This window comes from Lagopus muta, chromosome 3, assembly GCF_023343835.1.
Source record: "Lagopus muta isolate bLagMut1 chromosome 3, bLagMut1 primary, whole genome shotgun sequence".
Taxonomy (NCBI): domain Eukaryota; kingdom Metazoa; phylum Chordata; class Aves; order Galliformes; family Phasianidae; genus Lagopus; species Lagopus muta.
In genome coordinates, this window is record NC_064435.1 from 85657551 (window position 1) to 85682109 (window position 24559).

The 24559-nt window shown below is 40.8% G+C and overlaps 1 long non-coding RNA gene across 2 annotated transcripts in view; it reads right to left on the reverse strand.

Moving 5' to 3' along the window:
• Positions 1 to 9253: 9253 nt before the first annotated feature.
• LOC125691160 (uncharacterized) overlaps positions 9254 to 24559 on the reverse strand; it is a 125415-nt gene continuing 110109 nt past the window's right edge. The window contains exons 1-4 of one of the 2 annotated variants that reach the window (XR_007375945.1): positions 18683 to 18718; positions 16012 to 16134; positions 14249 to 14383; positions 9254 to 10738 (exon numbers count right to left, since the gene is read on the reverse strand). This is a non-coding gene — a long non-coding RNA (uncharacterized LOC125691160). Of the gene's footprint in view, positions 10739 to 14248; positions 14384 to 16011; positions 16135 to 18682; positions 18719 to 24559 lie in introns of those variants that run through there. The other variant, XR_007375944.1, reaches the window with a different exon arrangement.

Sequence of the window (24559 nt, forward strand, 5' to 3'; positions counted from 1 at the left end):
CCTTGTTGAACTCTGCAGCAAACACATCCTCAGGACTTGGACAGATGAAGAATCAGATCCTTTCATTTCTTCTTTGGCTAAGTGACCCAGATTCAGCAGTGCTTTATCTGTGTGATGTGTGAGAAAGATACTTGTCATCCCTAGGTACACAGTTTGTGAAACTCACAACCGTATAAGAACAAAGTGATTATTTAATATTTTCACACTGCCATTAGATTTTATCATTAGCACAATTTCACCAAAATAAAAAGACTTCTTGAAAATGCTTGGCCTCATTTCTGTACAGCAATAGAGTTTCTGGACAACTACGATGGGAATTAACCTATTAACGAGAAGTCGGAGACAATTGCTGCCATTGAAGCCTAATTACTAAGGTAGGACATAAATATTTATACTGGAAAGAAAAAATTGTGCCCAGAAGTGGGTGGATGTTTCTGCATGACTCACCTGATTCACCAGCTCAAAGTGTTTTAGTTGCATGTTACAGTGACAGGTTGAACAGAAAAGCAGACTCCAGCTGATTCTGATTGATAACTGCACAGGATTTCTGCCAAAAATCATCTGGGAAAGCCTTGAACAGTGTGCAGCCATAGCTTATAAAGAGGAGCATGGATATGCTGCACTGATAGGATGTCTTTTATGGTTATAACACTTCTGGATGAGCTTTCATACCTGATTCAGGTGGTACTGTTGAACAAAGCAGAGAAATTGCTCTACCAGATATCCCTAAAAATAAAAACATTAATTGAATATTCTTAATCAGAAGTTTCATGGTGCTATTACTTCAAATACTTCAACAAATACTCAAGCCCTGAAAAGTGTTTCAAACATGGATAAGCAAGAAGTTTAGTCCTGCAGCTCACTGCACACTGACATCCCAAACAAAAATGTCTCGACCTCTACAAGAACATACGTTGCTTTACATTCCATGTGGTTGGCATAGAAACATTTTAGCAGGTATAATACAGAATGCTTACCTTATTAGTAACTGTGAAACTTAAAGCCAACACTGCAAGTGAGGCAAATTGCTGGTTTAGAAAATATAACATGAAAACAGAGGCACATCATTTCCTAAGACAAGATAAAATAAAGATTGTATGCGCAACAAACATGCCAAACTGTTCAGTATGTACCACTTTCCCTATACTTTGCTTTGCCTTTAAGGTTCCATGTTGTTTGCTTTTTGTCTGGAGGAAAAAAATAAGCTTAAATTAAAGGAACATCTTATATCCTATTAAAAGACACCCTAGTGGAACATCGCTTTGACATATTGCACTTAGGAAAATCTGTGCTAGCACCATGCTTTTAAAGCTAACCCACTGGATTACAAGTTATATTTCAATGTGAAATCAGCTCATAGGTTAGTTGTGCTGGTTGAGACTGACTGCTAATAACAGAACATGTCCTAACATCAGCATTCTAGGGAAACATGAGTCTGTCCAAGGAGAGGAGACACAGTCTTTTTTATGTAATCATGATTGATACTGAATGCTAAGTATATACTGCAGTTCTAACCACATTATTCAAATATTTATCCTCTGGAGAAAAAGTAGATTTATCCACTAACATCCCAAGTCACCTATAAAACCTTCAAACTGCTCATCTAACAGTGTTTCACGCAGGCTCAAATTCATTCCAGCAGGAATGCAGTCATTTGAACTGTCTGCTGTGTTGAAATGTGGAAAGAAAACATTTAAAATAAGAATATATTCACATGCAGCATTGGTAAGACTTTGCTAATTTAATGCTTGCATCCTTACTAGCCCTAACACAAGCAAGCAATCCCTTTTACATCACTGGGGAATTGAGAAGACCACAGGGATCCCTCGTCAATGCCCTTGACTACTGCCCCTGGAGCTCTGTCGTCACTTCTAATGTTGTATATGTTTCCCCAGCAGTATAATTTGTGCCCACATAGAAGAACAACAGAGTAGTAGCAGTCAGAGGGCTGGAAGAGCTTCAGCAAGCAGTCCCTGAACAACAGCCTAGATCCAGGTTCCCAGCAGGTGGAAGACTTCTCTAGTTGACAGGTCATGGTTGTAGATGGATGCTTCTTTTCCCTTGCAGTCACCAGTTTTTCCTGGCGGTGTTGCATGTTTTAGGGTCAAGTGGATCTGACTCACTGCTTGAAAGTGTATCTGGCATCTCTTCAGCTTTGAGGGAAGCAAATCTATTTTATAGTTGCAAGCCCTTGGATGGGGCAGAAGCCTTCCTGCCAGAAATAGCACCACCATTTCCCCTTCTCCAGAAGTTGTATTTACTATGACACTGGTCACTGGACACTGACACATACTGCCTGCTTCTCTACTGCAGTTGGCAAATAGGCCTCTCTGAATATCAGAGAAAAGCCAAAAACTCCCTACACAAAGTACTGCACCTTCCAGCTGTGTTCTTGGATCTGTGCTCTTATATATGCTCCCAGGTATGAGCTGAAAAGGTCTGATCCTCCCCAGTCAGGAGGCAGCAGCAGCAAAAGCTCCAGGCACTGCAGTCAATGGGCAGCTGATTATGCTTGTTAGAATCTGTAAGAGCTTCCTTCAGCCCACACCCCTGTGGTTCCCCTTCCTTTAGCCTCACCTAGCACCTGCAGGTACCCTCAAGTTTCTTAGAATATTCCCAGGCATTCTTCAGATCCTGAGGAATCTTGGACCATGTCTCCAGAAGGTCTGGAGGTTCCAAAATCAGAGCCCAGAGACTGTTAGCTACGCTCTTATAATACTGAGTTCATAATATCTTGAACTAAGCCTCTTCTTAAATCATAAAACCTCCTCTGAAAATAACAGATTGGACAATGTGTCAGGAGATGACGTTTTTTATAAGACACAAGAAATGGTTGGGAGTCATTTTTCCCAGCGAGTCCAGCTGTGTCCCAGCTCAGGCTACAGTCACCTCCCATTCCAGGCAGTTCTCTGTGTTGCAGATCGTGAATTAGTTCCACTTGGTTCCCCATTCACATCATTCACATGCAGGATGCTCCCTTTTTTCAGCATTTAGCATATTTTATGGTATGATATCAATAATGAAAATCTATCAGTGGCTGACAGGGAAAGCTAAGACTCCTGTGATGCTAATGATGTCAACTTTTGAATAGACAATCGGTCTCTGGATTGGAGAGCAAGGAGAAACAATGCAGAAGTGCAAAAAAATTAGAAGTTTGGCAGACTGCAGCTATGTTTCTGGCACTGGCTAAAGCTACATCTCATTTGCCAATTTTTAGGATTCACTCTTTTATTTTTTTGCCTACAGCTAGCAACTACACTCAGTGTTACCTCATCTAACACCTTCACATCAGGGCTGATGTAATGACCGAAGCAATGCTGGGAAAAGAGGCATCAGGAAACAACAGAAGATTATACATCACACCAATTAACACATTACTGGGCAAATCAATCTTTATGGATGGAACTTCAAATAATAATCTGATTACAAAGGGACAAAACCAAGAAGCATCCAGGAAATTCTGCAGTGTGGAAAACTTTCCCTAGTGCACATCAATGTCACCATTTCTTTCCCGAGGATTTGCACATACCAAGATCAAATTTGGCTTTATAGTTTTTCCATTCTTAAGGGCATGTTTCTCTTACACTCCAAGGTTTGGGGCCATTTCAGAGGGTTCTTATGAGCTCTTTGTAAGGGGAGAGTCTAAGTCCCCCATCCTGCAGACACTTAACCATGTCCTTGTGTTTAACGCTATGAGTAGTCGCACAGGCTCCTCTGGGAGGATACTTGGATACTGAAAGTCAAGCACATAACGAAGTGTGTGCAGGATCACTGCCTGGGGAATGAAACAGAGATGGCTGTAGAAAAAAAAAATCTTTAATGAGACTCTCTTGAAAGGAACGCTGGTGTTATTAAACTGGGTAACGACACCGAGCCTAGCAGTGTGTATTTTCACTGTAATTTTGATTATTTGGATACGTGTTATTATGTATGCATACAGTGATGTTATCTGCACTAATATCTTTCAGGTACTTTACTTTGAATGTCATAAGCACATAAAACCAGTTAATTCCCTTCATGTTACGAATGCAGAATACTGATTGCTGAGCCTTTAGTAATATGCATTCAAGATATACACTGCACTGACTCTGAAAGAGCCATAATTGAATGCCGAATAATTCACGAAATTTAACAAAATGCAAATAACTTGGCTGACATGATATCAGAGCACTGAATTCCCTGAGGAATACAAAGGAGTTATTAGTGTTTTGTTCTGCTTGTAGAAAAACTACTTGTGAGCCTACAATTTAATTCATTTCAATTTTTATTAACAATCCTTTTCGGTACTCTGACCCATTCCATATGACAGCTGCACTGCAAAATTAACACCCATTTGCAAGTGCAGCTGGGCTCCCTCAACAGCAAGACAAAGCACAAGATATTGTTAAGAAAGACATTAAGAGTGGAGTCGCATGCATACAATCAATTTCATAGTGCGTGTTTGATACTAAGTTATTATAAATATGCCCTCTGACATTAGTGCAAATTTTGCACCTATGAAGCCCACAGTTCCCTGCTGCTGCTCTCCTGTGCCCCAGATCTCTCGAGGCAGCACTGGGGTCAGCTGTACACTTCATTACTATTTCATCTTGGGAGTTGTTCCCACCTCGTCTACTCCTTCTGGGTAGCACACTTCCATGTGAAGATGTGGAGCTTGAGGAACTGGAAGCCCAGCTTTCCCATGCCAGTAGCTGGAGGCAGGAACAGCTCTTGTGAGGAGGAGTACTTTTACGGTTCTGCATTCTGATATGCCCACAGCAACCACCACCATTTCCTAAAAATGAACAGGGAAATGCAGGCAGGAGCTCTGCAACTGTATTGGTGTTCAGTAAAGACTGGTTTAAAAACTACCTCTGTCATCACCCACTTCAGTGGGTATTAATTTTAAATAAAAATGGGATGAATTGGAAATCTGAGCTCTTGATTAAATCAGGCATTCTGGTACATGAATGGCATACAGAGCCCATCTGGCTAATAAAAAGGAATGTTAAGATATATCTATTGCTGGTTTGTTAAGCACCTCATTCATTTTGGTTTGCATAGTGGAGCTCTGGGATAAGGGTGCTGATATTTTAGAGTGCTTGCCAGTCCCCAGGGAAGCTGGAAAAGGTTAAAAATTTATTGCGGGCACTCTGAATGCACTAATGTCTTGCAGACAGAGCTGGCATTGATCCTTTCCCCTCTCCCGCTAGGTCTTCAGCAGATGAGAGCGGCTATTTGCTTTCCATTGTGCAAGCTGAGCTCCTTGAAGAGAAATAAAATCTTTCTGACTTGGAACATACTGCTTGGAGCAGAGCTGGATTTCTGTTACACAACGGCTGATTACTTCCAACCTACCAATATCTGGGGCAAAGAAATTGTGTCTTCAAGAGCATCAGCTCTAGATGAGCAGAAAATGAACTGACAGCATGGAGATGTCAGCAGATGATGCATGATGCATCTATTTATCCGGGCACAGGCAGAGCTGGAGTGGCAGCAATAAAGCATGCATCTTTTTTTTCTTTATCCGGAAATGAAGGCAGAGAGTGTTCAACAAGGAAGTAGTTTAATTTATATGATTATAAGGCACAATTCATTAGAAGTAAGAAGGAATTGTGTTTGCGATGTTGAAGACAAGTGAGGAATGTTGTCGTGCCTTCTGAAGTATTTCTGGTGCTTCTTTTATTAGAGCACCAGTTGAAAAGAATGGGGCTGACTTCATTCTGGATTAGACAAAGGTTTGCTGTAAATGCACTCCAGCTCTAATTTTGAAGTGCTGTATTAAATTGGTATACATCGTTATCAATAAAGCTTCAAGATGCTACCAATCCTCATGCCCTGCTCTAATGCTACTGAAAAAAAATTGTGTTGTTTTATTTAGATTCAGATTTGGCCCTTAGTGTGGTACACTCCGTTTTTGTGAAAATTAATGGAAACAGTACAGGAAATCTGTCCACAGAGCACATGCCTTTATAAACACTCATTCTGAAGTAATTTTTGTACCACTTTGATTTATGGTCCCAGTCCGATCAATCGCTCTCCATTTAGCAGGGAGGTAACCCACACTTGGTCCCGAAAGTTGAGATCAACCCCATGACACTCTCCACTTCCGTAAAATCAAGCTTCATTGAGACATAAAAGGGCTAGAGCTAAATTGTTTATGAAATTACACGGTAACTTCTAAGCAAATTTCTTTGGGAAGGATTTGGCTGGCAAGATTCCAGCAGCATCCTTTTACGAAAAGACTGGTAGAAATGCAAAGTAAGGCTAGCATAGCCCCAGCTGCAGAGATGGCAGATAACTTTGTAGGAACTGAGGATGTGCCTCAGCTGGATCTGGATTTGCTCTACACCCTGGTCCCAAAGGGGACGATGTCTACCTACAGCCATACAATCTTCTGGGCATGTCACGAAACCCAGTGGCAAGCTGTTAGCAGATGGTTACCAGAATTTTGCACAGGAAAGGTCTGACTTGTTATCAAATATAGACCTAATTTTTTTTAATTAGTCTTCTATGTATAAACCTTAAGTGCTGTTTTATGGGACTACTTTAAGGGGAACACAGTATCGGCAACACAACTGATGCATTCAGTAAACACATGTACAAACAGCAAATCCTCATTTTTGTCCCACTTGTCACAGTTCAGGAGGCATCTGGGTAAGGAAGGCAGAATGAAAGAATATGGACAATGTCTGCATGAATCCTGCAATCCAAAAGTCTCCAGAAGTTGTGAATGGGAGTGGCAGGCTGACTGCCAGGCATGGCAGTAGCCAGGGGTTATCATCCTGCCTGACCACTTCTGCACCTGCAGAGCTTGTCTGCGAAATGCCTCTACATGCACGAAGAGTTCTCTCACCTACATTTATGCCCAAAGAAAAATGCTCCCAGTGCTAAAGGTTGCACAACTGAGCAATGAACACATTAAAATGTACTCTCAAATCAAATGGAAATCCAAGAAATTATTCTTTCTTGTGATACTTTGTCCTCTGTTGAGGCTTTCCTTCTTTATGAATAGACTTCTTGTTACCTTCAAAGTCTCTAAAAGTTCCTCTGCCCTCTCTGACAGCCATGTTCCAGACTTTCACCATTCTTATTAATGGATGTGAGGGTATGGGTGGAAGCTTCTTTGCAGACTGTTTCTGACTTCAATTGCTCTTAGAACCAACAGAACTAAAGCACATGAAAACTCTGGATACGAGCAAGCTCTGTTCTGTTTAAGAGAGGATTATTGTGGCTTAATTTAAAGCTCTCCCTAAATCAAACTGACATAAGCTTGCTTGATATCTATTTAATTTTCCATATTATTTTCCTCCTGTTTAATTAAATCCATTTTAAATTATGCTTTAAGGCAAACCTGCACAACTCTGTATGCACACAATCTCTCAGATGGTGTTACCAAGATCCCATTTGGAAACGGTACAGCTCATTAGCTTTGCTGGCTCCCAGACAGTTCGGAGTAGTTTGGATTTCGTGCCAACTCAATGGTATTATTCAGTTTGTATTTAAAAGCTCGTGTTTCCTTTTGACCCACGATGGTCAGCAAGCACAGGCACTGAAGAGCCTGGTCTTTCATCAGCGCCAGTGAGCGGAGAAGAGCCCTGAGACTCTGGATGAGTGCAGGGCACTGCCTTTTGCCTCCTTTCACTGCTGTTTTATGGAACAGAAGGAAGAGACAATGCGAGCTTTTGAATAAAATTGAGGTGACCTTTCCAAGTTACATGTGGGATCTCCTGCTGTTTCTATAGAGACCAAACACATTAACCTGAGTCAAGTGGGAACGCCTGAGGCTCATTGAAAGGGGTACGATTTCTCAGAGAAAGCTGGAAGATTTAAGTAAAAGACTTGATTCATGTGTTTTATTTTTAAACAAAAGGAAGCTGCATTTAAAGTTTCTCGTTGGCTGCCTGAGCAAAGACATACTTTTTGTGTCTATTTTTTGGTTCCAATTTGCAGGTTGCAGCAGCCCTACCAAGAAACTCTCCTGCTCTAGGGTCCCAAAGGCTTCTTTTGCTAAATGAGACTCTACAGAAACTGTTTTCAGACCCATGTAAGATGCTTCTTGTCCAGGAGAGTCTCCAAAAATAAGCTGCCCTTTACTTTGCCTGCCCTGCTTGCATGAATTGAAACCAAACCTCCACTCAAGTCAGATCCAAAGACTCAACATGCCACCTTCAAGCCCGAAGATATTTTAGTTCAATAATCTGAACCAATGCACAGGATAAAATACTTCTAAGTGTAAAAAAGATTTAACAAAAAATCAGTTGTGCTCCTTTCGTAGAAGCTGACGAGAAGAGGCAATAATAAATTTCCATCTTAACTAATAAAGCAAACTGTTTTCACTAACTTACAGTGCTAGGCCCATCTCATTTGCAGGTGGGTGGACATGAGTCATGTCTCAAACAGTTTGCTGTCATCTGCCTAGACGTATGCTGTCTGATCACAAAAGGAAATTCAGCTTCTCCCTGTGTGAGCAGAGTTCAGTTTTTCAGTAGAAGACCAGAGGGTAAAGCTGGGATTCTTTCCAAATCCAAATTTCTGCAAAGCTCTACAGGTGCACTTAGTAGAACAAAACTTACTCTGTGGAAAGTCATCCTGCAGCCCAAGCTGTGGTTCCCCCATGGTATACTTAGGACTCTGAGAATAGTTTTTTTTGTTTAATGATTTTTCTCTTTTCTACTCACACACCCATCTGTACATCCCCACCTTTGGGAAGGGGGTATGTTTGCTGGGCTACGGAAATTAAAAAAATAAAATAGAAGTGAATATCAGCACAGTTTTTAAGGAAATGAAAGAAAAACAGGGGTACAAAATGACATAATTAAAAGTCTGTTCTGAAGGCTACTTTGACAAATGTTGCATGGGAGAGATCTGCATAATTTACAAACAGTGTTGAACCTTCGCCTGCTTTAAGGAAAGTATTCCCAAAAAGGCAGCCAAGCCAAAGCATAAGTGACTCTTCATCTCCTACCTAGCTCTGCTGGCTGTTACATCAAACAAGTTGGATCAAAGTTTGTTTTTATAAAGCCTCCTTCAGATGTAAGTGTCCCTAAAGTACTTTAGAAAACGGCCCTTGAGAAATATAGTATCTACCAGGTAGTAAGTTAGAAATACAGAATTTAGCACAATAAAGAGAGATGCTGGATATCAGCATTAAGAGAATTGGTTTTGTCACATCGAAGACAAAGTTAAGTATTTCTGAACGGCTTTCACTTTCCATTCTTTTCTCTGCTCACATAACACTTACAAAATGCAGCTGAAGGGCCCAAACACTCAATTGATCTTGATATTTTCCATGGCACTGCTCACTGCTGCATGTCGACAGTCCTGAAGTGCTTAATGGTCAACCTGGGACTGCCCTTGGATCAACCACCAATTTATGCAACCCACGAGTGAAGGCTGAGCTGTAAACACAACTCACTTAAAATAACTTGCTCTTCCTGTTTGCTGTAACTGGGAACAAGCAGGGGTTGTTGCTGGCAATGCCTGGTGCTCTGAGTTATAAGAGATTGTGGAGTGCAAAGCTGGTGATGAGTGGAAAGTCTTTTGGAATGGGAGCTGTGCTGTGCTGGCACTCCATGGATGCGTGCTCTTTGTTTGATAAGGGTTAAGCTTTTTATTAAAGACATTCATGTGGTTCTTCATGTGCCTGCACAGTACAATACTGCCATATAAATAAAAGAGCGTTAGCTTCAAACACAACCCTGCTTTATCCAGTGCGATAAGACATGCATATGAATAGGCTGGAAATATTGACTTGGAGTAACGGAAAAGGTTAAGTCAATGTTTGCTTGGTGCTGCAATCCAGAAGACATTTTTAGTGCAGCAAGTTCTGAGATTCCTGAGCAGGAAGTAAACAAAAAGGTCAAAGCAATTAACAGATAAGCTAGGGGAGCTCGATGCGTGCGCAACCAGGGGCAGCAATGTACACTGTTTGTTCCAGCCTGCTGGCCAGCTGGTGCACATCGGTAGCATCTTGCTACCCGCAGCTCTGCAGCTGTGTGAGTTCTTCCCCCTTGCAGAGGACAGCAAGTCCATCCTGAGCTAGGGGTGTGAGACAGCCTGCAAGGTCATCGCCATCCTGCAGGGAACAAGCCACTCAGGGACGCGTGTTTGTGGGGTTTACTGAATGGAGAGCTGCTCCTGATCATATTAGCAGTGAACGTACAGGAGCAGGACTGGGAGCTGGAAGGATCATCAATCTTGTTACAGAGTATTGAACAGAAGTATAACAGATGCTCCTCTGGTCTGTGTATTTTTCATTTGCTATAGCAATGTATTACTGGCTAACATATATTTATGGGAATTGATCAGACAGCCAGAGTCAGCAACTAAGCACCAGCAATGCAGTTCAGGAAGGCAGGTTCAAGCAGGCAGGAGAGCAGCAGGTCTCTGAGCCATTTACCTGGCTCATCAGTTTTAATGCTGCAAATTACACCTTCTGGAAACGGCCCTCAGAAAATTCCCAAGCAGGGCAGAGGTCCTGCTCTTCTTCAAGCAAGAAAAAAGGACAGAGAGCTTGTACTGTGTTAGCTGAGCTCCTACCACGCTTACAGCTCTCCAGTTGCTTCAGGGCAAGCCTGCATTTGAAGTATGAGGAAAAGCCAGAGGTGATGAGTTCGAAGGTGAGCAACCATACAGAATTGCACAGACCCTGCAAGCAGTGCCAGTTCCTGTTACCTGCTCCCACGTGCTGTTCCATGCAAAGCTGTGCAGAAGCACAATCTCATAACTGGTGTCAGTAAAGCAGTTAATGTCATTTCTGTGGGAGAGATAAGAGCACCTTGCAAGTATTGGTAATAAGTCACTATAATAAAGCAATATTCTCCATAAAGAAGCCCAGGTTCTCCAGGACTTCATTAAAGCAGCAAGTGAAGCAGTATGCTTATTTCCCACAAGTCAACCACTTCCACCTTAAACTTTCAACATTCAAAAAAATTAAAAAAATTAAACATTCAAAAAATTAAATGTGTTGCCTGTATTCCAGAAGATATTCTACATAGCAGAGCCCTTTGGGGATTACAAAATCAAAATGTCTGACATTTTCCAGAAAGGAGGTTGTGGTGATGTGGGCATCAGCCTCTTCTCCAACATAATAGCGATAGGACAAGAGGGAATGGCCTCAAGTTGGGCCAATGGGGGCTTGGGTTGGATGTTAGGAAGAATTTCTTCTCCAAATGAGTGGTCATGCACCTGGGCTGCCCAGGGAGGTGTTTAAGTCACTGTCCCTGGAGGTGTTCAAGAACCATATGGATGTGGCACTGAAGGACATGGCTTAGGGGAAATATTTGTGCTAGGTGGTCATTTGGACTAGATGATCTTAGAGCTCATTTCCAACCTTAATGATGCTATGATTCGATGACTTTGTACTCAAGCTGACTGGCTCAAAGAAAATAACTAATTAGAAGCAGAAGGATTAGAGAAGACAGTTGGAATAGATGATTTTACAGATCGTTTCCAACCCTGTGATTCTAAGATTCCATGATTCTATGATTAGGGGATATGTTGGCAATAAATCAAACTCTTTGCATACTGTGGGAGAGAGGAAGAAGCTGTTTGATCACCTAACAAAAAAGGAAAAGAAAATGTTTTTTTATCTCAAAATCAAGTGATTCAAAGCTGTTTGCACGTGACCAGCTAAGAGATTAAGCTGACTTGAGTTAAGCTGGGTAAAAGAAAACAGTGTAAATTAGCTTCAATTGAGATCCATACTGGTATGTTTAGACTACTTTCAGTGTCAGAGATAAATTGTTTTAAACTATCAAACTTTCTCGAACTGCATTATCAAAGACTTCCAGCTGTTTCACAGTAGGAAGCAGAACTGTGGTTGAAAGGGAAAGAAAGATGGAATTTGAATCTTAAGTAGATCTGAAAGTCTTTCTTTTTTTTATATGTTTCTATTTACCCAAAAAGTGTTCTGTGTTTTAAAGACACCTTATATTTGGCTTATAATTTTATGCTTCCTATAGTTTTTTTTTTTTTTCTCTCTCATCGTTTTACATGTCTAACTAAAACTTTATTTTGAAACAAAAAAAGCTATTTTTAAAGTTGTGTGTTAACGAGAGAATGGCTTGCTCAAACAATTTGAGCTTGGTGGTAATCCACATGCACTTTTGCTCAATTTAACTTTTCGTATTCGATGTAGTAGTTAAAAAACATTATAGTATATTTAACTAAAAAAAACTTCAGTTATCCATGTACATCTGCTTCCCTGCGTCATTCTGCAGTCTTAGTATCAAAACTGGAATCTGACCATCATAGGTCCTGCTAACACACCTGGACCAACCAGCATGAGGAAATCACACATCCCTGCCTATTTCTTTTCACACTGCAGGGTACTCAGGGAGCGTCATGATTTCCATCCTAAGCAGACATGCAGCAAAATGCAATCTTCCTCTGTACTTCCAAGGACATCTATTGCGTCTTTCAGTATCTAACAAGCTTCAGTGTCTAAGAAAATTGAAGGTTTTTCTTGAATCCCTTTTTGTTTTCCCTCTCAGAAGGAGAACAGATGAACTGGATGTATACATTGTGGCTGTTAGATAGAGGAGCAAATATGAATAAAAAGACCCAGGAGACCCACACTGATAGCACACGCTCTACCTGAAGAAGAAAAATTATGGGATTCAGGAAAGAGATGAAGATTGGTGCCTTAGAGCAGCGTCTTTAAAACAACAGCCAATGGAAAGAGGCTATAACCAAACATCTGGAATATGCCCCCTGGGATAAAATGAATTAAATACTACTAAATCCTATTCCAAACTCCTTTCCTATGTAAAGATGTAGAAGGCAGATATTTTTTTGCCTAATAAATAAAAAATAATTATTATCACTAAAACTCATTGTATTTTAATTCTTTTCTTAAAACAATTGTGCCTTTGCTGTCCTTAAAATGCAGTTTAATCTTCTTGAGATAGCTTTTTATGTCTCAAGATACTTGGTCTGGGTGCCATTTAATGTGCTCCAAAGAGCTGAGGTACTTCTAACGAGTTATATATTGGGCAAAAGTATCTGTCACGACACATGTATACAGGAAGACAGATTCAGGACTGTAGGCAGGGATTTCCACTGGTAATTAAAGGGAAAAAGCTTAATAGGAAATACCTCTGGTCTTATCACATTTACCCTGGGGACATCTGCAGTGCCTTGAAAAACAGCAGGGAGGCATATAAGAAAAAACAACACATCCCAAGTAAAATAAAGTCATCAGTCTTTCAAAAACAACACAAACTGCTTTCAGGAACTGTGTAAGGATAAAAGGATTGCATTAGGTTTTTTAACAGAACACCCAAGTATTCCTTGCAGATAAATTGTTCTTACTGTATCAAAGCTCCCCTTCCTTCTCATATAAGCTAGGTTTCAAATGACTATAAGAAAGGAGCCAAAGGGAACATGGCTGGAGCAAATCAATGAGCAATACTTGTCACTGAGTGAGGAAAACAATGCCCAGTGAGGGCAGAGGCTGCATTAAAATGTTTGCCAGTTTTATAGATAGGCAATTATCACTTCTGTCTTTTGTAAGCCACTAATGCATAATATATTCACACACAAACATGCTTTCTCTCTCAGTTCTGCATTTGCCATTTTAATAACATCTTTCTAATTGAGTTCTTTTGATGGGGATTAGGGAGATGCTTTAATATGGAAGCCACAGCAGTTCACCTGGAAGAGATGGGGATCAGCAGGGTCAGAGATGCAGTCAGACAAGCCATTCTCCCTCTGAATGTGAAAACTTGAGAGGGAAGCAGTCTAATCGGTGCAAATTACAAGCTTTTGCAAGAGTTGGCTAACTGAGCTCCATACAGACGCTGACCATAGAAACTGAATGCTAAAAGGATTTGGGGAGACCGATTGATCAACATTGTATAATTATATCTTCCCTAGAATAAATAACCCAAAGAGAAGGAAATTTGCAGGTCTGGTTACATCTGGAGAAAAGCAGCTGATTGATTTTATTCATTAACACCCCTAGCAGACTCTGAAGGAAGATAACAAAACTTAGGGCTATGGAAATGGTGAACGGTCTGGAGGGCAAGGCATATGAGGAGGCTCCAAAGGGGCAGTATCACCAAAATTACCACTAGCACTTCATGAACGTGGCTTAAGCAGGGAAGGAGGAGACAGGACAGTTGAACTGTAGCTCAGACATCAGTGCCTGCTGGCCCAGGCTTAACAGATTGCAGCTTAACGCAGACTTAGAGGGTTTTTAATTAACAAAGCAATGAGAAGGAAACAAAGGGAATTACGCTCTCGTGAACACAGCCAATATTACCTGTGTTTTTCTTGATCTCTAGGCAGTCTTCCCGTGGAAAGCAAAATGACTCTAATAAGAGTGTATCTCATCTGTGAATCTGAAAGGCTTCCCACAGAAGTTGTATGTGTCTGATTTAGCATTTATGTTATTGTTCTGAAAAGCAGAAAAGACAGAAATGTTTAGGCACCAGATTGTCAGTTTCTGAGGTAAGGGCTGTATTTTCTATGTATGTCTGCAGTGTCTGGAATAACGCCTGCAAGCTAAGTAAGAGGTAGCTACTGAGGTATATACATCAAATACATATTTGGATACCTCACAAACTATGAGCAAGAACTGAATAAAGCGTTTTTTAATATCTAAAATGTCACTATCAGGACATTCTTGTCCTGATATCATTTGTTTCACCAGCAGTAGTTCCAAGGATGGTTATACAGATAGAAAATCTTGCTAAAAGTAATGCTGACTGACATTTAATGATTAAAAATCAGCTAAGGCCTCATGCAATTATCCATTGCTACACTCTGCTTACACACACTGTACTCGTGATCAGGGAAAATCAAAACTAGTCTCCTGAGATAGAAGTATTCCCTACTTGAACAGTACTCATCTGTCTGTGTTCACATTGAAGATATTCTGTAAGTCTGACATTTTTTTTCCTCACAAGCACTGAAATATGCCATCCACTCTGAAGTTAGTGGGTGTTCATGGCAGGTGAATTTTTTCTACCTCCTTTAACACTGAGGTCCTCCATGTAGAAGATTTAATATTGCTTGCAAATACTCTGTGGCTACTGTTGAAAAAATAGAGCCTTCCAAAGATGGCTTAAAATGAAGTAATGCTGTGCAATACTAATACACCAAATCCATCGCTCATTTCTGCTTCTGTGTTGTTTAAGTGTGCTACCAAATGATTCCATTACATGAATCCTTATATAGATCTGTCTGTATCCTTTAAGGATGAGGCTAAACTGTACGTGATATGGTGGATAATACATCTTTTGTTGCTATGTGGGTAAGTACAATAAGCAAAACTATTTAGAGGATAATTGGAGCGCTCTATCTTAAAAGGCAATAATCTGGTTTCCAAGGGGACTAACCATGAGGCCAAAAGCCTGTAGTTTATCTCAGTGTAGGAATGGGATCATTATGGAAGAAAACAGAGCGCCCATCGAATTCAATTACTCCAATTGTATTACGAATGTAAAAGAGGAATTTGTGTTTATCCAAAAAAGGAAAGTTTCCCACTCTTCCATCCCACTTGGAACCTACTCTGGAAACTCTTGGTTCCCTGTGAACTACAATGGGGGTTTTGTGCTCTGAAAACTTGCAAGGTTTCTCCCTTGCTGATTACCCAACTACCTTATAAGCCCTCTCTCATCCTACACAATCAGCACGCTGCAACTTGTCAGCCTGTAGTTATTCACTCAGTAAACTTACACAGCTACAACTTGCTGATAGTTTTGCAATCAACCAAAATGTGATTGAAAAAAAACAGCACTGTTTGGAGGATGATAAAACATTTGAAAAATATGAGTTGACTACAGTAAAACCTGTCTTCTTTGGGGAAAATTAGAAGTTACTTTGAATTTCCAGCTGAAGATGCTGGGGGTGTGCCAGGCTGAGATGTTCTGCCTGACCAACAGAGCTACTTGCTGGGCTGGTGTTTAATTAACCACTGTAATCATCTGCTCTTTACAACAGGCTATAGCATTTTACAGGCCAGATCATCTACTATTAGAGTTTGTTGTAAAGTTGTACCTTTCTTCTTAGCAATGTTTTTACCTTCTCCCTCTTAGTTAACAGGTTTCCTTTTCTCCTCTTCAGTAACTTGGAGTCTTTATTAATTGGATCCTGTTTGGGATTTTCAGTTTTCCATACGTTTGTGACCAGATCACATTGATCAGCCTGCATTAAAAATAAATGTGTCTGAGCCTATTTTGCTATTCAGTTTCAAATACAGACGTGTGTGAGGGTCCAGCAGACTGGATTATGGAACTTTGCTCAGTGTGCTCTGGAAATACTTTGGCAGCTCTGTTTGTGGCACTCAGAAGGCAGGCTGAGAATGCAGCACCAGTGCATTTTAAGGTGGTTTATTTTATGTAGAGAATTGCACGAGGTATCATTGCAACTATAGGGACTGTATAAACTGTATAAACCAGCTTACTTCTCACAGAGAACTGTGAAAAACTGACCAGGAGAAAAGAAAAAATACATCCCAGGCTGTTTACCACATAGCTTATTTCTGAAGTATTAGCAATTTCTATGTAGTGCCCCAATGGGAGACATTTTGACCTTCTGAAAACTCTGAATTTGGTGCAGCCTTAGTAAACTATGTCTACTCTCTGGAAAGGAATGGATGGACAAATTCATCAGAATAAATCCCATAAGGTAGCTGAAAAGGCCCTCTGCAAATCCAGTCCAGGTCTCCAGATGGGACTGGCAGCCTGATGATCTACTGCCAGTCCCTCTGATAGATGATCAAAACAAGCATTCATCAAGAGGGCCACATGTAATTTTGCATACACTTTCACTGCTGCTTGGTGACATACTGTCAAGGCAGGACAGCTGTTGCTTTCTGAGCCAGCCAAGGGAACTCTGCCCTGCACGGCTGGCACAGCAGTGACTTCAGGTTTCAAACTGGAGAGGGAAGGCAAAACAAGAATTCCCTGACCTCCTTTTTAATAGATCTTTGCAGGTGTGGAATAAATACTGTAAAGATTCTTTTTTCTGACTTCTTGAGTTTTGCAAACTGAAAAACATGCTGGGAGCTGACAAAGAAGCCCTGCTCCATCAGGCCTCCACAAGCTGTTTCCTCTTCATGCTCTGCCAGTTGGGCTTAGATCTGTAGGAGCATTTAGATCCTCAACCATTATAGATTTTATCAAGAAATAGGCATTGTGCAGCTGAACCTCGCTGTATATTTACCGAGTGCACAGCTTTTTCATCACACAGAGTTTGTTTAAGGAGCATGGGATTTGAGGAGATGCTGCGAACTGTCAGAACCTGCTCTTCAAAGTACAGACAACAGCCATCCAACAAAACAATGCAGAAGTTAACTAAGAAACATCTCAATTTCTCCCCTCCTCCCATAGAGGCACATGAGTGGCTAGAAGAGAGCAAGCCCTTTACAATGCCTGTCTGATCCAATGCTTGTTTTAGTGCTGTCAGTGCCTCACTTTCAGGGGAAATAAATGTGAATTTGCTTCCCTGGAAGTTTGCTAACAGAAGGGCTTCCAACACCGCTGTAACAGACCTCAATGGATAGCAGAACTGTTTTACTGCAGAAGAAGCATGGTTTAAGAGACAAGAAGAGTTCTGAAACCATATCGTTCTTGACAGCAACACTCAGAATAGGAAATAGCACAATGCCGCCCGATAAGCGCTTAGTAAAAGTTGCCTTTTAAATGGCAATTGGTAAATGCCAGGGGCAAGGTTATAAAGCAGCTCGTTAGCAGCTGAAATGTTCTCCAGCCACTTCTGTCTCCCTTTATCAACGGGAGGCGATTTCTGACTTCAGAGCACAGATATGTTTGGCAGATACATCCTTTTTCCTGCATGGTAAATAAGTGTCTCAGAAATTCTGAGCCATTAATCTCATTAAAACCAGGTACTCAGATAGGATTAGAAAAATATATGACACAAGTCACCTAAGAATTGTTGCTAGCTGTATGAACCAAACAGACACCCCCTGCAGCAAAAAAAGCACTGTCTGCTATTGCTGCCCTTAGTTGGTCTCCTTGAACAAGTGTGAAAGGAATTGATTTATCTAGTATTTTTAGATAACCCTTTCTCCTCGGGTCAAATGCCAGTGACAGGTGCATTCCCTTAATGATTTTACTTAGCCATTCCTTGAACTGTGTTTGGGTTAAAAAAGTATATTCTCATGACAGTGTCTAATGGAGTAATTTTTTGTATGCCAGTGATTATTTCTGACTGGTGAGTGAGGTGAGCACATCTCCCTCAGCTCGCCACGCTCCAGCTGCTTTTCCACAGGCAGGTCCATCCTGTCTGCCCAGGCAGAGACAGGGAAGTACTTCACTCAGCAGCAAATGGACTGGGCCCAATTGCTCTACAGGCAGGGATTTTCTGCTTTTCTCTCCAGGCCACCTAAAATGGAGTCCAGCAGAAGCAATACAAAGATACCGTGTCTTATGGAATACATAAATAGCCTATGTATTCTAATAATCAACCAATTCAAATGCCATGTAGCCTCTGAAACAGAGGAAAGTTATTGATCCAACACTTTCACAGACTGAAACGTGGATTTGTTTTAATGCATTATCTGCACAAGGCTGAATGTGAAGGCACAGTGAAGGTGGGAGCTCCCAAACCCCATGTTTGGGATTTGGGCTTGTATAATCAATGAATATAAAGATGCTATAATTACAAAATAAATAAAAGAATTAGGCAAAACAGATAACGATAACAAAAAGAGAATAGATAGACAGCTTACCCCTATCCTGGGCTCACTCACAAAACTCCAGCACAGCAGATCTCCAGAAGAGATCCTTCCCCACTGGCAGCCAGCTCTTAAATAGGTCTAGGAGCAGCACAGCTGAATTGCTTTCACCTGTGCTCCTGTGGCTGACTCAGTGCTCACCTCAGGTGGTCAATCAGAGGTTCAGGCCTTGACTCAGCAGTTCCCATACAGGGCTTCACTATATATTGTCCTTTTATGCACCAAACACTGCAAGTAGGCACCAGAGAAAACTAAGAGAAATAAACAGTCTTTTCCAATGAGACACCTTAAACGTGAGGTTAGCCTTTGGCTGAGGCTGTGCACAGAGGTTAAAGCATGAGACTGAAAATTATGAAACCAGGGCTTTATTTGTGGCTGCCACAGACCAGTTATGGTCTTGGGGATGTTATGTGCTCAACGTTTTCCATTTCCCCACTTGGGAAAGCTGATCCTTATCCTTGGTATACATGTGCAGTTTTGTTACTTGCTGTTTACAGTACGCGCTTTGACGTATGCATGCAAAAAGCATTTTGAAAAAGGAGTTTATAAATGCTGATTGCCACGTTGCCAATGCTTTCAGTTTCAGGTGAACTTTTTCTCAAGATTGAAATAAAATCAGTCTTTCATAGGATATTTTTTTTTTGCCTATCTAGAAATGATATCTGCAAAGTAATAAAAAAGGTTGCAGGAAATTTTTATTTTGTTTTGTTTACAAAAACAATATTAACTTGCACTTTTCTGCTACCCTATAATGTATCAGCATTATCACTGCTGGGGAAAATGCTTTCTCTGCTCTTCATCCCTAGAATCACAGAATCACAAGGTTGGAAACGACCTGCAAGATCATCTAGTCCAACCACCCTCCCATTCCTATTAGTACCACAAGCACTAAACCATCTCTCATAGCTCACCATCCAGGCTCCTCTTGAACACTACCAGGGATGGCGACTCCACCACCTCCCCAGGCAGCCATTCCAGTGCCTGACCACCCTTTGAGAGAAAAAGTTTCGCCAAATGTCCAAACTAAACCTCCTCTGGTATAACTTCTGGCTGTTTCCTCAGGTCCTACAGAACATGCTCGGGTCCATCCTACAGAACATTCCTCGGGTCCATCAGAACATGGTGAGTGTTTGCCAACCACCAAAAACCACATTCATTCTCTTGAGCTCAGATTTATTCCTTCATCTTCATCCTGCCTAAACAGCTTATGTCTTGTTTTGTGAGTCACAGCAGTCAAACCAAATTCCAGGCACAGACCTGGGTCAGTCTGCAAGGTTAGATGTTGCACTCATATGGGAAAACCAAGTTCACCTCCTGTGCACACTTACTTGACACAATTCTGAATCACTTTCTCTAAAATGTCTCTCTGTATAAAAAATACATAATGTTATGCAAGTGAAATCTATGCTAATTCACTAATTTCTATGCAGAACTTCAGACATAGCCCTATATCTTTTATCAGAACAGCCCTAGCTGGCTTTAATGCTTCACTTACGCTGTATCAAAGCCTCATATGGTATTTGATATAATTTACTTAGTGCTTTCAGTGTAAGCTTCTTTCCAAATTGTTTCCTTTAAATGAACCGTTGCTTTAATGCTGTAAATATTCAGCAAACATCAATATTATGCCCAGTACAATGCGGTTTGGTGTGCCAGTGCCAGGTTTTCATAGATTGCTGCTTGTATGTGCCAGTTTTAAGACAGGCTTTTAATAAGCTCAAAAAATATTCATGGGATTGGTCTCAAAATATCTCTAGTGGAATAATCAAGCTTGTAAGAGGCTGCAGAGAATAACAACAATTTTATTCGAGGAATTCCAGCTCAGACACTCAGTCAAAACAATTCCTAGCTCAGCCTCATTAAGCAGGTCTCAAGCTGAATGTCCAGATGACAAAGGCACATCTGAAGGGCTGCTTAGGGCTTGCCCAGTCCTGGCACCAGGACCTTTGCAGAGATTGTATTATCACCAGATGGAGCGACTTCAGTCTTCTCACCAGTCCCAACCTCCAGGCTACCAGCATATTTGCAGTTGCCCTTGACTCCACTGCACCCAGGTATCCCAGCTTACCTCTATGAGCTCTCATCAGCTAAATTTCAGGCTGATTGCAGTTCACCTTCCTACCATCCCACATATTGACCATAGATGATATAGTCATCTCAGGCTTGGCCTGTCCAAAAACCTCAGCTACCCTCAGGACTCAGGGTAGACACCATCCACCGATGCAGAGTGAGGAATCCTGGGGAAGTCCCCAGGATCTGGGATCTACAGAGCACAGCCCTGAGCCTGAAGAGCCCAGGCAGTGGCGGCAGGCCATCACTTGTAGGACTGCAAAATGGGGAAAGAAGGCATCATAAGTTAGGATGGTACAAACAACAGAAGAGCAAGATTTTTGATTTTAGCCAAAGAATAATATAGCACTTGAAAGGAGAAGCAATTTGGGAAGAGAAATCAAAAGTGAAGGTGAGCAGGGGTTGCCCCCTGGCTCTTGATGTCCAACATAAAGAGCTCCTCTGTGCTACCAACCCATTATTTTTATATTTCAGAAATTCTAACAGTTCTGCAAATGAGAAGTGAATCAAGCTTGGAGTTCTTGGGGATGAGAAAAGAACAGAAGAAGAACAAAGATAAGGCATAAGAATACATGAAAGGTACTCCAGTTGATCGGAAGGAGTGTGTGTTGCAGCTTTCTGGGAGGGAATGATTCTGTAAAGCCAGTGTGACAATTTGTCATGCTGTCTTCCTTCTTCTTTTTTCTTTTTTTATTTATTTATTTTTTTTTTAAGAGAGAGAGAGGATGCAAAACAGAAAAAACCAAACCTGCTATTTACGTAGCCTTTCTGTGATGCGGTCGGGTTAAATTTAGATTCAGGAGGAGGTTTTTTATTTTTAAAGCCTTGTCACCACACAAATATGGACTTTATCATAATATAATGCTACTCTCCCCGCTGCTAAATTAAGGATGGAAGTTTGAGGAGCTTTAGATAACTTGTACGTGTCCACACAGGATAGAGCAGGCTCTGGAAATGAACCAAGGTCTCCTGAGCTTTGATCCTATGTTTTATTGTAAGATCATCTTTCACTGAGATTATATTTGTTGTCTTGCTTGCATACAGACACAACAATAACAGAATGAATGCACTAAACTTGCACAGAAATAAGAAATATTTTAAGGGACAAGAGTCCAGGGGAGGGCCAAAAAGATAATGAGGGGCCTGAAGCATCTCTCATATGAGGAAAGGCTGAGAGAACCTGGGACTGTTCAGTCTGGAGAAGACTGAGAGGGGATCTCATCAATTTAAAAATAACTGAAGTGTGGGAGTCAAGTGAATGGGGCCAGGTTGTTTTTAGTGCTGAGCAGCAATAGAACAAGGGGCCACAGGCAATGGGGCTCAAAACGTGTAGTCAGAAATCGCTTGTTTGGGTGTTCATTTTTCTCGTCTATTTCTGGATTTGCCTGAGGCAAGTTTTTTCAGCCTAAAGAGAGCCTGAAGTTTGGAATGTTTGACAAGCTTTACAAAACTGATGAGGATTTCTTCTGAACACTGGCTGCTCAGTGAGCTGTCTTAGATATTATGGAGCTGTAGAGCAGAGAATATAAGTGTTATTTGCTGGAATCAAAACATTAATTGGGTCCTGTGATAAATTAATTTATACCTTTAATGAAGAGTGGTATTTTCCTTTGATGTGCAGGAAAGAAAGTGCCCTAAGAATCAAAAATGTTTGTTAAGTTTGCTGCAGAAGGCAATCGCTCCTCTTTTTGAAGTATTTTGCTTTAAGGGGGTGAAGCTTTTGAACTGAAAAAATGTTCACTGAGCTTAATGCCTCTTGTCAGACTGTATGCTTCTGCCTCTCTGAGTAACACAAAATAAAGTCAAACTGGAAAATACATAACTTCCTGCATGATCTTTCTTCTATTTATTAATCTCAGAGGAAGAGAGCTGACCAAGAAAAATAATCTGAGGTTCTTTCTCACTCTTGGATTCATTTTTTAAATCAAGTCTGGGCTGAGGCTTTATTCCTTCTCCCACTTTCTCTGGCAGCATTCAGTGCACCTGTAGCTGCTGCAACTGCTTGGGTCTCAGAGCCAAAGGATGGCTGAAACACATGCAGGCAGTGAAAATACTGAAACACTTCATGATTGAAAAGAACTCAGGGGAGTATTTTCTGGCTTAAACAACAGTCACTCCTGAGAAACAAATTATCTTATGTATTAACAAAGAACTGTAATAAAGAACTACAAAGGACTTACAGTGGAGTTGCAACTCTGAACTGTGCTCTGGTCTTCTGCTGATAGGTGACAAAGGAACTTGATGTAACATCAAGTATATTGGATTAAATAGGATTCCATTTATCACATTTTCCATGTGATCAACCCAGGACTCTCAGCTGTGGATGAAAACCAAAGCCTAAAGTTAGTTTAGCTGGACTGATGAAGAGTAATTCCCAACACTATGCTCTGGAGATCATCAGGTTCTGATTTAAATTTGCAAATCTGGATTTGCACACATCTCAGGCACAGAGCAGGCTCAGCACACAAATCAGCAAGACTAAATGATCAGAGCTCAGGACATGAGAGAGCTTAACAAATGACCATTCTCATAGCAAAGGTCATTTGCAGTTCTTTCCAGCTGACTTTCCAGTTGCCTATATAACCAAATCTGATTAGGCAAGAAAGAAGGGATGCTACAGCACTTGGGAGAGTAATTCAGACTTCTGTAAACCTGCTTTCTGTTTGTTATTTCACTGCTCCACGAATTAGTGTAAACAAAATGGAAGAAGAGATCTACTATAATAATTGAATCTAGTTCCAAGCAACCAGGCAATCACAAGTGCAATGTCCAGAGCAAACACCATCTCCTTCAACAAATAGTTTAAAACATCTTGTAGTACATGTAAGATTACTCGTTAGAAAAAATAACCAGGAATAAGGATCAGGTCAATCCTGGTGTGTATCACAGAGATTAAAATGTACCTGTTTGCCAAAGGGGCATCCAGAAGTGGCGAGATGTGACAATAAATTCACAGCAAAAACAGAAGGTAGAATTAGAGGGCAGTGTTTACTCACCAAAGGGTTCTTGCTACGTAACCCCAGCTCAGCAGTTAATACAACTGGGATGTTACTAGACTTATGAAAAAATCCTGGGGACAGTTCTGCTTTTAAAATATAGCTAAGGAGCTGAATTTGGCTAAAAGAGGCACAAAACTGTGCTGATTCTTGGCTGCTGTTTAATACAATTATCCACGTTTCTTAGTATCAGGTTTACAATTTCTGCTTTAAGCTGGAAGGATCAAGCCACAGTATTTTTTTCTGGGATCCTAAAAATCCCCACTAATCAATGTGGAGCTGCCAACAGCAATTAGTGAACCATTCTTGTAAAGAAATAAACAGCATCAATTACACCAGCTGCTTTCCAGTTCTATCATAGCACATACAAATAGTTTTTTTTAAAATGATGAAGAAAGCAGCCCATGCCTCAAGCTGTTTAAGTGATTCAAAATGAGTGTGCCATAGTTTGACTTCCAAAATCATCTTCTTTGCCTTTTTCTCACACACAAAAGGCTAAAGGCATTTTTTTTTCTGTTTGAAGAATTCTGTCCTCTGAAATGCATTTTCCTACAATGCAGTAGGCCCTTAATGATGCAAATAGGATTAGGACACTGGAGGAATACTTTATCCTGATTTGTGAATCTCTAAATCCAATATTGTTTGAATGATGCTGGCCCTTCTTGCATTAAACCTACTCCAAAAAAAAAAAAAACCACATTCTGAACTTTCTGTCAAGTACGTGCAGAGTCATATGGCTTAATAGAATATCTCTGCTCCTTATAGCACAACATTTATTAAGCTCAGCATTTGAACTTCCGTTGCC